Source organism: Neofelis nebulosa, chromosome 14 (assembly GCF_028018385.1).
Source record: "Neofelis nebulosa isolate mNeoNeb1 chromosome 14, mNeoNeb1.pri, whole genome shotgun sequence".
Taxonomy (NCBI): domain Eukaryota; kingdom Metazoa; phylum Chordata; class Mammalia; order Carnivora; family Felidae; genus Neofelis; species Neofelis nebulosa.
This window is the reverse complement of record NC_080795.1, coordinates 6,793,417-6,806,889: the sequence shown is the minus strand read 5'-3', so window position 1 is coordinate 6,806,889 and position 13,473 is coordinate 6,793,417.

The window sequence follows — 13,473 nt, the reverse complement described above, 5'->3', positions numbered from 1 at the left end:
ATATGCCTATTTGAGAAGCCAAGTCAACCCGGCAGCTGGCCTCTCTCACGGGGGGCTGGGAACCAGGACAGCCATGGAGGACTGTGTTCAGCAGCCCATGGAGCGACCTTGGCGAGGAGTGTGGTTGTGGCAGTGATCTCTGAAAGTGCTGGCTTCGTGAAGGCCACGATCTTAGCAATTCTGCGTGAGGAGCCCACCAGGGCTCTGCAGTCTCCCCTCACGGAACAGGCCTCTGAGCATCCCTGGATGAGGGGGCTCCTATGACCAAAAGGGAGCCGCCATTGAAGCTCGCGCAAACTCAACCCGACTTTCTCCTTTCGGGGTTCACATAAAGAGTAGGGAAAAGATATCAGAGTAAATCCAAAGTCTGGCCCCTGTTTGGCAGTAGAGAAGAGAGGGGACAAGTCTGGGCCAGGCCACTGTGGGAAGCACACCGGAAGGAGCGTCTTGGGGGGCAGGGGGACGTCATAAAAAGCCAAAGCAGACTAAGCCCTTGACGTGACCCTAGCGCTCCAGGTAACCTCTCCAAAAAGGTTCAGTTCTCCAAAAAGGTGCCAGGCGGGGATTTATGAGGCGCTCCTTAACATGACCTAAGGAGAAATAAAAAAACAGCTTTTAACTCAGGACTGAAAACTGTCCGGGCAGATGGGAAGTGGCTCTCTGTAGTCCCAGAGGTGATTATAACATCATCAAGGAAATATGAGAAAGCCATTAGTGTCGTATGAATGCCTACTAATCCGTCTGTTTTTAAGTTCAAACGGACCGTGCCACGGTGGCATGCATAATTTTCGGAGTATGCATGATGATATTTTACTTTTGCTCATGCACTGTTAATTTAAATAGGCACTACTCTTAACTGGGCCATTTCTTCCCCCTTTTTTTTTTTTTTAAGACCTATTTTTAAGCAATCTCGCCACCCATCGTGGGGCTCGAACTCACAACCTCAAGGGTAAGAGTCCCCGCCAGGTGCCCCTTAAACATGCCATTTCTAATTTACCTCTAAATTTAAGACTAAAATAATAAACACCTCTGATACTGATACTTCGAAGAAAAGAGCTCCAGCAGGCCTAACATTGTAATCCTGCAAGTCAAAGTCCTTGCAATGATCGGTATGGTTTGTCAATATTTGTTTGGGTGGCCAACTGGATGGAGGATGTGTATTGATTTGCTGGCCAAGGGTGCTAGGAAAATAAGGAAGCACCACGCTTCCTTTCTTCTGTGAGATCTGTGTGAGTGCTGTCTGTGGGGAGCTCTTGGCCGTTGAGCGCATTACTCTGTTCTATGTATAGCTTTGTTGATCTTCATGGCTCTCTAAAAGGCACACACCCAGGGTTGGGTTTCACAGGAATAACGTCAACGGACAAACAGTCTAATAAACCTGAAATGTTGTTGTGGGGATGGAGAGAAAGGGAAGACCTTTGGGTGATTTGGGATCCTTTTTCTTCTTGGCCTTGGGGTCCTCTGTCTCCAACTGATTTGAAGATTGGAATCTCCTTCTCGAGTTCAGCTAATGAGTGTGTGGCATGCAGGTTGGGATGAGGTCATTATTACCTCTAGCTTTTCAGAGAACCGTGGGTGTCTTACATTTGAGAGAGACTGTGGGTTAGATGAGCTGGCTCATGTACAGTCCTAAAAGTATCACCGGTTTTATTGCCACTGTGGATTGGTCAGGGTCGCAATGAAAAACGCAACTTAGCAGCCGTGAGTGACCTTGCTGGGATCTTAATTGTGCACAGCTTAGTCGAAGCCCACATGTCTTTGCAGATGAGACACCTTCGGGTGTCACCAAATTGTTTGGGGCTCCTCTGATTAAAAGGGGTTCCGTCTAGCACTTTCCAGAAGAGCTAGCACATGCAGTACTCACTGTGGGCCAGGTGGTTGTGAGGACGTTAGTTCCTCCAGTCCCCCCAGAAACTGAGAAACTGGCCATGGGCCACGCAGCCGTTCACGTCTGGGACGGCTGGGGGAGGAACACGGGCAGTGTGAGGCCAGTCTTTGCCCTTGACTGCGAAGCTAAATTGCTCCCGTGTTGTACTGTCTCTTCTCTGTGCACCGACCTGCTTCCTTCTCCCACCACTTGTCAACGTACACAAAATATAGCCTGTCCTAACACAGGGAGCCAACCTAAGTTCTCTTAAACGGGGTTGGCTCATGGATCTGGAAAAAAACGTCCAGGACTTTGGGAAGTACCAAAGGTACCATCTTTCCGATGGGCAGAGAAGCAGGTGACAGAGCGTGTGCTTCAGTTAGGAGCCTGTGCTCTATCTAGACCAGACCTTGCCTCCTCTCCAGACCAGCTGAGTGATTGCCGGTGAGCTGCTGCCCCTTCTGGCCTCTGATTTCCTGGTGCCTCAAGTGAAGAGCCGGCCCAGAATCCTCCACTCCCTTCAGGCTCAAACACTCTATAATCCCATGGTACAAGGGTTGAGGGATTTGTCAAGGCAGGAAGAAGGCAGGTAGCAGTTAAGGTAGACTATTAACCTAAACCCTAAATTTGACAGAAGCATCCTATTTCCTGCCCACAAATTCATCTCCCTCTAATGGACAGTCATTGGCGGGAACTGATCAAACCTTATTGGCACCATAGAGGGGCACATGGGTGGCTCAGCCGGTTAAGCATCTGACTCTTGATTTCTGCTCAGGTCGTGATCTCACCATTCGTGAGTTTGAGCCCCGCATCGGGCTCTGTGGTGACAGTGCAGGGCCTGCTTGGGATTCTCTCTCTCTCTCTCTCTCTCTCTCTCTCTCTCTGCCCCTCCTGCTCAGTTTCTCAAAATAAATAAACTTTAAAAAAAAAACCTCATTGAAGTGAAAGAACCCATGAAATTATTTGTTCCTAAACGCTTAGTTCATAGTTTGGTATTGAAATAGGAGACTAATAGTTCTGACTGGAGGATATATACATGCGGATTCCTCTCCAGACCTGCATGATTGGTGGGAGAGTACTTTGCAAATGAGTATGTGCTGGCAAAACGTTTCGTTTCTTGTAATTTCTGCTGACAAAGTTTATTTATTTATTTTGAGAGAGAGAGAGTATGAGCTGGGGAGGGGTAGAGACAGAGCCGGGGTGGGGTGGGGGATAAGGGGGGGGGGAGAGAGAGAGAGAGAGAGAGAGAGAGAGAGAACCCCAAGCAGGCTCTGCACTTGTCAGTGCAGACACAGACTCGGGCCTCGAACCCATGAACTGTGAGATCGTGATCTGAACCGAAACCAAGAGCCGGCCGCTTGACTGACTGAGCCACCAGTTGCCCCTATTTTCTGCTCACTTTACAATGATTCGATGTGGTGTTGTCTCTCAAGACCAAGCACGTATTGCCAGGGGGGTCAGTAGGAAGGTCTATCTTACTTTTAAAACATCACATACCATTTTTCTTACCTTTGGGATCGATTTCATTCACGAGGTAGCGTTTTACGAAACAACTACCACCTCCAATTCCGGAGAAAGCCTTCGTTAAAAAAAAAAATGGGGGACTTGTAAGCTCAGCCCTCATGTTCTGCTACAGTTGTAAAATTATGATGAAATTAAAGCGCCTTCGCTCTTGAACCAAAGCGGTTACCGACAGTAGCCTTGATCTCTTATATGTTTCTTTAACAAGGGTTTTTTTTCCCCGATTTTTGACATCAAAGTGTGAACCTTTGGCATAGGATTTGATCAAATCCTGTATAAAGGCATCAGATGGGAGAACCTGAATATAACAAGTGGGGTCTTAGAAAGACCCTCATCAATATCTTAAGTCAAACTCGGAATCATTGGACCTATGTCATCAAATGATTGAGGTGTCAGCTGATTTTGTTCCTGTGAAGGCACGTATATCCAGAAAGGCAGTTTCCTATTGTAATGTGGGGGCTCTGGCCTTTTGACCCAGAAGTGCCTTTCAGAGAAAAGCCGCGTGGGTCTGGAGTCGGGGTGGACACACACTTGAGAGACAATGTAAAGGAGGCAGCATGAGTGTGGGCTTGAAAAAGAATCGCGAAGCCGCATCCTGTCAGGGCTTCCTCTCATTCCTGTATTTCTTTTTCCCCGTAGCTCCATATTGGCAGCGAGTTGACTATTCTTTGGTGCCGTTTCTGTACATTCTTTCCCACAATGCTTTCCCTTTTTATTTTTCTATCTCCCTCATGCCCCTCTCAGGACTGTTTCCTCCAAGTACCTTCCCTGTGTTTTTTTTTTTTTTTAAGTTTATTTATTTATTTTGAAAGAGAGAGCCAGAGAGCAAGAATGAGCAGGGGAGGGGCAGAGAGAGGATCTGAAGTGGGTTCTGTGCTGTCCGAAAGAAGCCCGGTGTGGGGGCTCGAACTCATGAACCTCGAGATCATGACCTGAGCCGCTTAGCCAACCGGTTTCCCTTTTCTTGCCCCGTGAGTTCTGTCATCCCAGTGCCTTTTTCTCTCAGAATCCTTGTCCACGTTGCTAATCTAGGAGAGGAAGCCAACGAAGGCGCAGGAAGAATCCTAGATCCCTCACTGAGAAGGAAACTCCATTTCACCTGCTTCACCAGCTTTAGGCACTTGGAGCTTCCCTTTCTCCACGCCGAGCCATTTCCATATTCCCGTCTTGACTGAAGTACCAACAGGAATGAGTTTCTCTGCTGTTGGTTCAGTAAGGAAACCAGGGAACACTGTTCTGACGTCCTCCCTCCCAACCAAACCAGCTGCACCCCTGGGGGGTGAGCCTGGACAGCTGCTCAGCCGAGAGGAGGCTCAGCCCCACACTCACAGTCTAGCGGGGAAACAGACATGTAAACAAATGTCCACAATACAGCAAGATGCGATAAGGGCTGATTCAAATGGATTTCTGAGTTTGCAAGATAACATCCGCAAATGTGCTCTGGGCTGACCGAGAGGGAAGAACCCAGAGAGGACGTGACCTTTAAGAAGAGACCTGGAAAAAACAATGAAGAAGATACACAGGATGAGTTCTGCCCGATGGAGCAGGTATGGACCCTCTAGACAGAGCGAACTGGCCGCGTAAAGGCGCAGTGGCACCACGAAGCATGGCTGAAAAGAGGGAAGAAGTTGGGAGTAGCAGGGGACACAGCTAAAAATCTGAGGAGAGCCAAATAAAGAAAGACTTCATTGTGCCATAGCCCGGTTAAGAAGCATCAAATTATCCCGCAGGTGAAGAGGAAGTGCGGAAGATGTTTTAAAAACCGGAAGTGATCGTGGACACGTGCCTGTTGGAAAGATAACTCTGAAAGATGAAGCCAGCAGGTCAACAGGACAGTGGCAGTAGTTCAGGAAAGGGACGGGACAGACACGAACAAGGGGAGGAAAAGCAAAGAATCGATAGGAGAGCCGTTTTGGAGCTAGAATTGGATTTGTGGATGTGTGGATTGCGCAGGGTTGGGGGGCAATGGAGGAAGAGAAGGACTCAGAGATAACTTTACAAGTTTTTAATCATTGTTTTGAAGATTTTTAAATTTGTTTCAAAGAAGTGGAAAATCATATTACTAGCCCAAACGAAAGACTGAGCTTGGGAAAAGGAAGTCCTTGAGTTTCAGCTGGATATGTTCACTCTGAGATGCTCGTGGCACATTCACACTCTTTCGGAAACAAGACCGTCAAGCCAACAACGTCAGAGGCTTACGTGTGGTCAAATAAGATAGGAAACGAACACTGAATTGGATTTTGGAAGGCAGAATTTGTGGGTAATTTTACCAAGAAGAGCTTCAGAAAAGCAGTAGCAGAAGAAAACATTGTTGGGAAGCTGAGAGATGTGTGTGATTTGAAGAAGTCGAGATGATGGGTACATAAACCAGCATTTGTCAAGCTCTTTGGCCTTCAGAACCCTTTACACTCTGTAGTTATTGAGAAGCACCAAAAGTTTTTCTTTATGTGGCTTGTAGCTACCGATAGTGACCATAGTAAAAATTAAAACTGAGAACTTTTCAAAATAGTTAATGAATCCACTGGAAACTAACAAATCTATTATAGGTAACATAAATAACATGGGTTTTTCGTGTGTGAAAAATATATTTTCCCAAACATGGGTGTTTCTTTGGGGGTAATGAAAATGTTCTAAAATGGATTGTGGTGACAAACACGACTCTGTAAATATATCCACAACCATTGAATTGTACACCCTAAATGGGTGAACTATTGTTTTTTGGTTTTCGGTGGTTTTTTTGAGAGCGTGTGCGTGTACATGAGCATGAGTGGGCGGGGGGGGGGGCAGAAGGAGAGAGTGAATTTTAAGCAGGCTCTATGCCCCAATTGGGACTCGGTCCCATGACCCTGGGATCATGACCTGAGCCGAAGTCAAGAGTCAGACGTTCAACCAACTGAGCCACCCAGGTGCCCCCATACCTATCCACTCTTACTCCCATCCCCCTAGCCCTAACAACCACTAATTGATTATCCATCACTGTAGATTTGCTTGTTCTAGATATTTCATGTAAATGGAATCTTACGATATGTAGTCCTTCATGAGTGGCTTCTTTCCCTTACCTTAATGTTTTCAAAGGTTCATCCATGTTTTAACATTCATTAGTATTTTATTTCTTTTTATCATAGAATAATATTCCGTTTGTGTACCACATTTTATTTATTCGCTCATCAGTTGATGGCCATTTGGGTTGTTTACACTTCTTAGCTACTACAATGCTACTATGAACATTCATGTGCAGGTTTGTGTGGATATACGTGTTCATTTGTTTCATGGGTATACACCTAGGAGCGGAATTGCTGGATCAATGATAACTCTATGTCTAACTATTTGAGCTACTGCCAAACTCTTTCTAAAATAGCTGGGCCATCTTACATTTCCGCCATTGGTGCATGAGGGTTTCAGTCTCTCCACAGTTTTGTCAACATTTATTATCTGTCTTCTTGATTAGAGGTGCCCTACTGACTATGAAGCAGTATCTCCTTGTGGTTTTGATTTGTGTTTCCCTAGTGACTAATGATACTGAGCATCTTTTTTATGTACTTGTTGGTCATTTGTATACCTTCTTTAAAGGAGTTTCTATTCAGATTGTTTGCCCATATTTTAACTGGGTTGTCTTTTTATTTTTCTTACTTTATATTCTTACTGTGGTATAATACACAGAATGTAAATTTTACCATTTTAACCATTTTTAAGTGTACAGTTCTGTGGCATTAAGTACATTGAAAGTGTTGTAGGACTATTACCACTATCCATTTGCAGGACTTTTTCATCTTCCCCAACTGAAACTCTGTATCCATTAAAAAATAACTTCCTATCCTCCCTTTCTTCCTGCTCCTGGAAACCACGATTCTACTTCATGTCTTTAAGAATTTGAGTACCAGAGGTACTTTGCTTTTTTAAAAAAATGTTTTTCTAATGTTTACGTATTTTTGAGAGAGAGAGAGAGAGAGAGAGCATGAGTGGGGGAAGGGTAGAGAGAGAGGGAGACACAGAATCCAAAGCGGGCTCCAGGCTCCGAGCTGTCAGCACAGAGCCCAACGCGGGGCTCAAACTTTCGGACTGTGAGACCATGACCTCAGCTGAAGTCAGATGCTTAACTGACTGAGCCACCCAGGCGCCCCCATGGGTACTTTGTGTAACTACTGTAGGCACTCTGTATAAGCGTATAATACAGTAATACAGTGTGGCTGGCTTATTTCACTTCGTATGATATCTTCAAGGTTCATCCATGTGGGAACATCTGTCAGAATTTTCTTTGTAAGGCCGAATAATATTCCACTGTATGAATATACCACATTTTATTCATCCACTCATCAGTCAATGAACACTTGGATAGCTTCCACCTTTTGGCTATTAGAAACAAGGCTGGTGTGGACATCTTTGTGCAAATACCTGTTTGAGTCCCTACTTTCAATTCTTCTGGGAATACACCCAGAAGTGGAGTTGTTGGATCATACTGCAATTCTTTGTTTAAGTTTTTGAAGAGCCACTGTGCCATTTTCCACGGCAGCTGCACCATTTTTTATCCCCACCAACAGGACACAAGAGTTCCAAATTCTCCACGTCCTTACCCAACACTTGTTGTTTTGTTTTGTCTGTTTGCTATAATACCCAACCAAATGAGAATGAATTGGTATCTTGTAGTTTTGACTTTCGTTTCCCTGATGATTAGTGATGTTGAGCATCTTTTCAGGTGCTTATTGACCATTTGTGTATCTTCTTTGCAGAAATATCTATTCAAACCCTTTGCCCATTTTAAAAATTGGGCCGTTTGAGGTTTTTGTTGTTAAATTGCCTTTTTATTAATGAAGTGTGAGAACTCTTTAAGTATTCTAGAGTCAAGTCCCTTATCAGATATGTGATTTGCAAAAATTTTCTTCCATTCTTTGGATTGCCTTTTTACACTCTTGATAGTATCCTTCAAGGTACAGAAGTTTTAAATTTTGATGAAGTCCCCTTTATCTTTTTTTTTTTAATCTTTGCTTGTGCTTTTCGTGCCATATAAGAACTACTGCATAATCCAAGGTCATAAGGATGTACACCTGTTTTTTTCTAGGTGTTTATAGTTTTAGCTCTTATGTTAAGTCTTTGATCGAACTTGCATTAATTTTTTTATAGGGTATGAGGTAAGGGTCCAATTTCACTCTGGGCACGTGGATATCCAGTTGTCCCAGGACCATTTATTGAAAATACTTTCCTTTCCCCACTGAATTGTCCTAGTGCGCTTGTCAAAAATCAATTGACTATAAACGTGAGGGTTTATTTCTGGAGTCTCAATTCAATTCCATTGATATACATCTATCCTTATGTCAGTACTACACCGTCTTGATTGCTATTGTCCTATAGTAAGATATTTTTTTTAAGCATTTATGTATTTTTTTTAATGTTTATTTATTTTTGAGACAGAGAGAGACAGAGCATGAACGGGGGAGGGTCAGAGAGAGAGGGAGACACAGAATCAGAAACAGGCTCCAGGCTCTGAGCAGTCAGCACAGAGCCCGACGCGGGGCTCGAACTCACATACCGTGAGATCGTGACCTGAGCCGAAGTCGGACGCTTAACCGACTGAGCCACCCAGGCGCCCCAAGCATTTATGTATTTTTGAGAGAGAGAGAGAGAGACAGAGCACGAGCAGGGGAGAGGCAGAGAGAGAGAGAGATACAGAATCTGAAGCAGGCTCCAGGATCCAGCTGTCAGTACAGAGTCTGACTCGGGGCTCAAACCCACGAACTGCAAGGTCATGACCTGAGTCAAAGTCCGAGGCTTAACTGGCCGAGTCACCCAGGCATCTGTCTTACGGTAAGTTTTGAAATTGGGAAGTGTGAATCCTCCAACTTTGTTTTTCCTATCCGAGATTGTTTGGGCTATTTTTGATCTCTTGAATTTCCACTAAATTTTAGGATGAGCTTGTAAACTTCTTCTGATAAGCCAGCTCATGCTTGATAAGAATTGAGTGGACTCTGTAGAGGAATTTGGGGAGTATTTGCTATTTTAGCAACAGAAAGTCTCCCCATCCATGAGCACTGGTTATGTTTCATTTATTTAGAACTTTCAAATTTCACTCAAAAATGTTTTATAGTTTCCAAAACACAAGTTTTGCATTGCTTTCGTTATTCCTAAACATTTTGCCCTCTTTTTAAAAATTTCTTTTTAAGTAAACTCTATCCCCAACATGGGGCTTGAACTCAAGACCCTGATATCAAGAGTCACATGCTCTACCAACTGAGCCAACCCGGCAGCCCCACATTTTATTCTTTGTCGAGGCTGTTCCAAATGGCGTCATTTTCTTAATTCCAATTTCAGTTCCATGCTTACTCTTAACCACCATAAGCCCAATATCTGGGCTTCCTTTCTTGATTAATAAGGCAAGCTTCAGATGAAGAAATCTCAACTCATTCTGAAATTTTTATGTCTGGCCCAAGAATAATGTCACAAATTTGACTCCATCTGCCTTAAGGACCTCCGATGATGCGACGAGAACACGTGTGGACACCTCGTTTGAGTACATGCCTCTAATATTGAGACTGAGAAGAGGCAGAAATATGAATACACGATTGTACAGCTTCCTGGAACTGCAGCTACAGCAATGAGTGAGGTCATGAGGTCACGGAGAGGGCACCGCAGCCCGTCCCACGATGGTAGCCCTGCAAACCTCGGGCCAGGGTTTCACCTCTTCAGATCTTCGTCCTCCGATCTCTCACCCTTCAAAGGGAAAGAGTAAGAGCTCAGTGTTTGCAGAGCTGTCTCCAAACTGGGTGCCCACACCCCTTTAGTAGACAAACTATGAAAGAACGTCGTGCAGAACAAAAAGACAAGAACGTCCATGTCGCTACTTTCACTTGCGTTTCTGTTTCTTGATTTCCGGGTGTCCCTTTGCGGACTTTACGTTAGATTAGCAAACCCGGTTTGTCAGTTCACGCTCAATTTTTTTTTTCATTGATGGAGACTATTGGCTGAATTCATTGATTAGCACATAGCGAGTACTCAGTAAATGTCAGCTATCCTCAAAATAATACTCATAATTGTCATGGTATCATTATGAGTGAATCTAAAAGGACTAGTATACTTTCTCGGTTTACTTTCTTTCCACCATCGATGAGACTGGGAAGCACACAAAAGTCAAAGAGCACCCTTCTCAGATGGATGGCCCATCAACTCAACCACCTACAAGTAATGCTTTTATTACCAACTAAAAGCGTCGGGTAATAGAGTTTAACTTGCATGCCAGTAGTGTGCGAACACCAAGCACCCTGAAAAAATAGTTGCCGTTGGACTAAAGTCGTGCGACATCAATTTGGGTTTTTTCCTGATTTTTAAACCTTCACTCATATGGAACACGGGGAGTTTCAGATATCTCTCGGTTCTTCAAAGCAGCCAGGTCCAAGATTTGGGCGTCTAATCTGGGCATGTCCTTCTTCAGCTCGGCCGGCTTCCCTGCCATTCTTTACAAGGACTGTGTGTATGGCACCAGACTTACTTTCCCAGAAGTGCTTCTGGGACCTCAGTCTGCACAAAGGGGCTGTTAAATGTGTTTCCCTCCCTGCTGGCTCAGCTGACTCCTGGGCCGCAGGTCACATACAGCTCATAGTTCCTATCAACTTTTCCCAAAGGACCCCTGGGCTCCTGCAGGAGCCAACACTTCCCTGGAACAGGAAGCTCTATTTACACTGTCTTGGAGCCTGGTGCTCATCCATAAAAGGGAAAAGAGTCCTTTAGGAAAAGGGCAGGGTGCTTGGAAACCCTTTAAAAGCGAAAGCTTTGCAACTGTTTTCTGTCGTTTTACACTGCTGGTTGAGACAGTCTTGCAAAATATAAAAACACATGCTCTTCGGACTAGTTGGACAGTAAATCCCAAAGCTGACGTGACAATGGACAAAATGGGGAGGGTGTCATGTGAAGCTTCCAGAGAGCACACCTGAAGCGGTAATTTCTGTCTTTAGCCTTCCAGAACCCAATTCCATGCTGGTTTATCCATGAGGTATTCAATCATACTTTCAGCGAGGAAGAGGAGCTATTCCGACTTGGGAATATCATGACGGTTGGGTCTGTGGATGGTTGCTACAGTTTCCCCTGCCTCTTCCAGCAGCTGACGGACACGCTTGTTGACCGACGTGTATCTCAAGTCAGCAAGAGATACGGATATGCCAGGAAAAGAGTGCAGTGGTGAGGGCGGGGCCGGGGCTCTAGGAGTCGGAGCGCTTGGAAAATTTCATCATAACGGTCAATAATTATTTAGCCACAATACAAATTATTAAAAATAATTGTTAATCGTGCCTACTATTAGTGGTAATGTGGACAATTATTGTGAATTGTTACAAAGCGTTAAGTGTTTTACACATACAAACTCATTTCACCTTCGTGGTAACCTTGTGAGTTAGGTACTATCAGAGTTCCCAAGGCACAGAAGGTACAAAGAGGCTAAGTAACTTGGCTAAAGTCATGGTAGACAGTGAAGCCAGGGCATAAACTCTGGGCATCTAGTCTAGTAGGTTGGGGTCCAACCATTATGCCCTGCTGTCTTTTTTGTTTGTTTTTTTCATTTTTTTAATATTCATTTATTTATTTTGAGAGAGAGAGAGAGAGAGAGAGAGACAAAGTATGGGTGGGGTAGGGGCAGAGAGAGAGGGAGACACAGAATCCGAAGCAGGCACCAGGCTCTGAGCTGTCAGCACAGAGCCCGACGTGGGGCTCATACCCACAGACCGTGAGATCATGACCTGAGCCGAAGTCAGATGCTTATCCGACTGAGCCACCCAGGTGCCCCTATGTCCTGCTGTCTCTTAAACGCTGTGCCTAATAGTGTTCTAAGCAGGTCAGATGCAGTAGCACTTTTAATGAAAACAACACCAGTAATGTGGCAAGTTTCATGAGCTAAAATATTCAGTCCTTTATTCAGCACCTGCCGACACCCAGGACCATACCTAGATCAAATCCAGTGGTTCCGATGTCACTGGGATGGAGAGAGGGCTGGAGGCCAGTGTCCTTGCTGTGAGCACCTGTGCGGTCCTGGTCAGAGATCACCGTCCGACTGGTCACGCCTGTCCTTCCCTCCATCGTCACTTCCGCCGCAGACTTTTGTGTCCCACGTGACAGGAAGTTCCCCGACTGTCGCCACAGCAACAAGTCCCCCTGCACTGCACAAGCTTCCACGGCCTGGAGCGTGCTCCCTCGTCATCCAGGTCCTCAGTTCAGGCACTGCCCTTCCTGCCCACTGTAGAGAAGGTTGACTCTCCTTCTTCCCTGGTGCTCCCTGGGCCCCATCTGCTTTACTTACTGCTTGGAGCTCGGTGTATCATCACCGTTTCTTTATGGTGCCGGCCAGTAGGCCCATGATAAGAGGCCACATCCTGCGTGTCTCTGTGAAGTCCCATTACTCAAGCCAGTGCCTCACACAGACTATGCAGTCAGTAGATGCGGAGTTAATTTGTTAAGCCGATTCCATCACCTTTGGACGTTACTTTCCCAAATCTACAAGATTTTCCCTGAGGACTTGCCTCAGGGAAACACCTCAGGAGACAGAGAAGTGATTTTCGGTTTCACTAATCTGGACATCGCTGGTGACCCTAACAAAAGCCATATGGAAGCGAGATTTGAAGGAACCGGAAGGTGGAAAAAGTAACAAGACTGTTACAGACAGCCGTTGTAGAAATTTGATTACGAAGGGAAGCAAATAATAGGCCAATAGCTGAGGTATACAAGGTACGTGGGTGGTTTCTGTTTCCGGTTTGTCTAGCTGTTCGTACTAGTGTTGAGGTTCAGAGGACGTTGCATATCTGAGGGCAGAAAGGAATGGGTAGAGGGGACCAGGGGAAAGACGAGGGCAATAGCTGATAGCCTAAGGTTCGGAAGAGAGCACTTAAGTGACTGCCTCTCTTCATAATCAGATTTCTCGACTGAACTGGCTTACAGCCGCTCTGTTGCTTTCTCCACCTTCTGGCTCCTTCTTTTTCCACTTCAATATGGCTTCCATCGGGGTCGCCAGTAAGCGCCACGTCTCTGCAACCATAAATCACTTCTCAGTACTTTCAGTCCAGGGCAGGATGGAAAATAAGTCTCTGTTAAAGGGGAAATGGCCACTCAGTTCT